General features: G+C 46.8%; 1 long non-coding RNA gene across 1 annotated transcript; it reads left to right on the top strand.

Moving 5' to 3' along the window:
* The first annotated feature begins 283 nt into the window (after positions 1-283).
* On the top strand, positions 284-1,035 carry LOC132342799 (uncharacterized). Its single transcript, XR_009491293.1, has 2 exons — positions 284-485; positions 749-1,035. It is a non-coding gene; the product is annotated as an uncharacterized lncRNA (long non-coding RNA).
* The last annotated feature ends 4,242 nt before the right edge of the window (positions 1,036-5,277 follow it).

The raw sequence follows: 5,277 nt of genomic DNA, 5'->3' as shown, positions 1-5,277 counted from the left end.
GAGCTGGGGTATTTTCATAAACACACAAACACTGCACAATAGTAAGCAACCCTCTTTGTTGGCCTGTTTATCTCTCTCTCCCCACTCCCCTCCTTGCTCTTTCCTTCTCTCTATCTCCTTCTAAAAGCCTTGGAATGGAAGGAAACTGCTTGAAAACTGACAAGTTCACTATGATGGTGCAGGATGGAGCCATCCCTGGTAGCCATCTGGAGCAGGCACAGTGAGGTCACCACAAAAGGGCGTGGCTAGCTTTACCTGGGGAAACTTCACAAAGGAGGTGGTATTTGGGCTTGGTTTGAAATTTCAGGAGCTGCTTGCCAAGGGATAGATAGAAGGATGGTGGCCAACAGGGGAGGAAAGATGGGGGCAGAGACATGCGGGAGAGCATGCCTGAGAGCCTTTTGTCTGCAATATTGCCATCAGAGTGTCTAGTCCAAGATGGGGGCCAGTCAATCCATGAAGCTGGAGCAGTCGGTGGAGGCCAGGTAACTGCAAGCCCTGGAGAACAAGCTGAGACTCGTGGACTCTAGCCTCTTAATTGATATCCCCAGCATCGAACATTTACTGTCTAGGATTGAAATTCCAAACTGAATATAAGTGAAGTTAGTTGGGAGGCAAGGAGGTGCAAAGGGCATTCTGGAGGAAGCCGCGTCTCTCTACTGCAAGATGTCAGCAGGCCTTCCCAGACCACAGGGGGATTCTGAGTCACTGGGCTCCCCAAAGTGACCAGAAACCTGTTGTTGTGTAGACCACTCCCCAGGGACCTTCATGAAGATACAAAACCAGCAAATGTCGCTGAGAATGATGATGTCTGCAGTCTGTGAGAACAATATGCCTTCAAAATAGGATGTGGCAGGCCAGCCTTAGTCTCCAAACTGGGGGTGGACGGGAGGAAGAGGGTGTTTAGGGGATCCCCAATTGGAAAAAAATTGGACTTCATTTTTCATCCTGTATTATTTTGCATTTTTTTCCAGTTTAATAAGAATAATTGACATATGTCACTGTATGAGTTAAATATACAGCATGATGATTTAATTTACATATATTGTAAAATTATTGCAAGAGGTTCAGCTAACATCCATCTTCTCATAGAGATAGGATAAAAACTTTTATTTTTTTATACAGTATAGTTTTGTTCTGAGCCTCTGTTTTGTTAGGTGGCAGAAATGTCATCTCAAGCAACTTGGAGTGCTTGCCTTTTTGTTCAGTGTCATCTCTAATTTCTGGGGGAATTACCGAGGACCTCATATTATCCAGGGCCCGTGTTCCATCTTTCCTCAGGGCTGCAGTGGGGGGACACGCGCTCTTCAGTGCTCTGGGTCCAGGCCTCTTTCAGTGCTGGGGGGCCCAGCATCATTTCTCAGCCCCCTACTCTAGGAAGCTGCCCGTGGCCACAGTCCTTTCTTTGAGTGTCATTTCCTCCCCCGAACTCTTCCCAGGAAGTGGCACTGGGTGCTCTGGTCACCGGCTGGGAGTCTTGCCTCCAACCCAAGGTCAAGGCCCCCATGGAGACCATTAGTATCTATTGCAGGCCTTCCCCTCTGCCCCTGTCCCCTCCCTCAACCTGTGACATTCCATCTGCCTGGGCTGGGGGGTTGATGATCTTACTTATCATGCACCCACTTCCATCTTTAAACATCAGATTTATTCTATTTGTCTAAAGGCATATAGGCTTTTGAAACTCAAACGTCAGGGAAAGAACATTTTTCTCCTCCACTTTCATCACATCTTTTCCCCAAGGCATCCAGCAAGTCTGGGCTTAGCTGCCTGAATGGGGCAAGAGGGCCATGGGTGGGTCTGGATTCTTGGCTGTTGGGGCCCCGGGATCCTCTTTGTACTGCTCTGTGCCAGACATTTGTCTCTTCATTTGGTTCCCTCTCTAATTATGAAAACAAAGCAAAGTGAAACCTCTCTGGCCCTTGGCTGCAGCCCTTGCCTAGAGCGATCTCCGGCATCAGTGCTCTCTGCAGGTGGTCTCACCACACCCAGGTTGCTGTGCCGAGGGTGATGAGTGACGGATAATGGGACAGGGCATGGATGCGACCAAGCTGTTGGGGCAACTGGCAGTCAGCTAACTTGCAAGTCCATCACTGGCTCCTCTGGCTCTCAGTCCGGTGGTCAGAGATTTCGTTTCCTTGGCCACCTTACTATGCCTTGAGATGATGGAAGATCACCAACAAGGAAGAGTTATCTTGCTTGTGATTATTGCTAAAAATGAAGCCATGTTTCAGGACTATGTTTCATATTAAAAAAACATTTCCTCCAACTGTTAAGGGAAGCACACTGACTGAAACCACCCACCCTGGCCAGGCACCATAGTAATTATTTTCCTGAGTTGTTTTACCACAGGAGGTCCTGGTAAGGAATACGGAACTAGTAAGTCACCACTAACCAGGAGAGTTCAGGAAAGGTCAAAGGGAGATACCACGTGTCCGACCACCTCCCAGAATCCCCCTCATTGGCATCCATCCTGGCTGAGCAATGCCTGCATCACTAGGAAGGCCCCTGAGTGATAAAGACTGGCCAAAGACAACCTGGAAACTAATCCCATCACCATAAAACCCGAGACCGTGAGCCGCGAGGCAGAGCAGGTCTCCTGATTTCCCTTACCCTACTGCTCTCCGCCTGGACACCCCTTCCCAATAAAATCTCTTGCTTTATCAGCACGTGTGTCTCCTCAGACAATTCATTTCCGAGTGTTAGACAAGGGCCCCATTTGGGCCCTGGAAAGGGTCCCACTTCCTGCAACACAGCCACCAACAAACATCCTCTAATTAGCTGTCCCAAGCAAAGTGACAGCTTTTTTTGTCTTCTTTACTTTTCTTTCAATCCAATATCCAGAAGAAACAGGAGCTGCCTTTTTTGGAGATTTAAATGTTCGTCCTGATGAGATTGGGCTCTATTTTGGCCATTTACCACATAATAACTGGTAAGAGATGATTTGCATACACTGAGCCTCCGCTTCCTCGTCTGTAAAGGGAGAATGCTAATCGTATAATAGTAGCTGCCTCAAAGAACTGTTGTGAGGATTAGGAACACATATAAAAATGCTTTAGACTCATGCCTGTCACACAGTCAGACCTCAATAAGAGGTGTGACTGACTCAATAAGTCAGACCTCAAGCGTCAGCTTGAATTATGATGTGACCAAATTACTTTCCTGGGGCTTCTGGAAATTTATGAGGAAATTGACATCAGGAATTCAAGGTTTAAACTAAAGGAAGTCTGTGCACAAGAAGGAAGTGAGAAAGGGAAATGCTAGAGACTTTAGGCCGCATGATATCATTTCAACTATAAATAGCAGCAGAGCCAGGAATTCCTCCATCATCCTGCAGAGCAAGGAGCTCCTTCCTTTAAGGCACTTGAAGGACAAGTAGAGCCCCACCCCCTCCACCCCCCATCATAGGAATAGAGGGAAGTAACTTGAGAACCACATCCACTAACAGAGAGAGAACTGGGAAGTGCCCTACTTCTAGAAGTGCCGGCCCCGAAGCTCTGCCCCATCAGTGGCCACTGCCCTCCAGCCTTCCTCGGCAGCCAGGCAACCTGGAACCCCACCACGAGCTTCCAGGGAAGTCCCACCTCCACAAGCTCTTGGATAATCCTTTGTGTGAGCTTCCAGGATAGGGTACCTGCAAGAGAAAAGCAGAGAAACATCTTCGTGCGTGGATTTCAGAAGCATCCCTTAGGAGTCCAGAGCTGGATGCCTCCTTTGGAGCCCACTGGCCCCAGCGTCTGTCTGCTTCGGGCAGCCCACCTCTTAGCTGCTTGCAGCTGATCACCATAATCGGCACTGTCTGCTTCAGGCAGCCCACCTCTTAGCTGCTTGCAGCTGATCACCGTCATCGGCACTGTCACGGCCATCATCACGGACGCTTCTTTTGAGCATTTGTTGCAACCTGGCAGTTTTCTAAATAGTGTCTCCTCGTACCAGGACACCAAGGCCCCTCAGACTCCCTCAAAAACCTTGCCCCAAAGCCCCCCTCCTCCAGGAAGCCTCTGTTGCTCTGTGAAGGTGGGAGAGGTCAAGCTACAAATATCTATTGAGCACTTCCTGCGTATCAGACACTGTTCTGGAAAATACTCAATGCACGTTGCTGTCATTAGACAACCAATTGCAAACACGACTAAGATGAGTAAGGGGGAAATAATACAAGGGGCCCCTGGGAAGTAGCCACCGCTGAGAGCTGACCTCTTCCACGATCCCCAGAGCCAGAACCCCGGCCAGTCCAGGTGCCGAGCACCTCACAGATCAGTTGCACATCTTCTCAGCCACTGTTTCACACCACATTGTGTGTGCCCCTCATTCCCCTTGGTAGGTGGAAGGTTGAGCGACTTCATGAAGACAGAGCTGGGGAGAGATTCTAGGACGTGTCCAGGCTGTGAGCTTGTCCAGGACAGGAGGTACTTCACCCCTGCATTTTAGTGCCCAGAGTAGATACAGAGGAACAAATGTGGCTCAGCAAAGAAAAATATCAGTAAAACGAAAAGACAGCCTACTGAATGGGAGAAAATATTTGTAAATTATATATCTGATAAAGGGTTAATACCCAAAATATGTTAAAAAAAAAAAAAAACTCTTACAACTCAATAGCAAAAATACATACAATTTACTTTTAAAATGGATAGAAGATCTGAATAGACATTTTCCCAAAAACATGCAGATGGCCAACAGGCACATAAAAAGATGCTCAACGTCACTAATCATTAGAGAAAAACAAATCAAAACCACCATGAAATATCACCTCACACTTGTTGGAATGGCTGTTATCAGAAAGACCAGATGTCAGTGCTGATGAGGGTGTGGAGAAAAGAAAACCCAAAACCCTAGGGCACTGTTGATGGGCTTGTAAACTGATGCAACCATTATAGAAAACAGTGCACAGCTTCCTCAAAAACTTAAAAATAGAACCACCACATGATTCAGTGTTTCCATTTCTGGGTATTTATCTTCAAAAAATCATGAAAATGCTAACTCTCAAAGATATCCGCATCCCAGTGTTCATAGCATCGTTATTCACAATAGCCAAGACATGGGAACAACCTGTGTCTATCAATGGAAAAGTGGATGAAGAAAATGTGTATACGTATGCACACCAGATCTTCATTCAACAATAAAAAAGAAGGCAATCTTGCTGTATGGGACAACATAAATGAAACTTGAGGGCATTATGCTAAGTGAAATAAGTCAGATAGGAAAAAAGCAATATCGTATGATTTCACTTACATGTGGAATTTAAAGAAACAACCACAAAGCTCAGAGAAAAGAGAACTGATC

Source organism: Bos taurus, chromosome 18 (assembly GCF_002263795.3).
Source record: "Bos taurus isolate L1 Dominette 01449 registration number 42190680 breed Hereford chromosome 18, ARS-UCD2.0, whole genome shotgun sequence".
NCBI lineage: Eukaryota > Metazoa > Chordata > Mammalia > Artiodactyla > Bovidae > Bos > Bos taurus.
The sequence above is the reverse complement of the archived record's forward strand: the minus strand, read 5'-3'. Positions and strand labels throughout refer to the sequence as shown.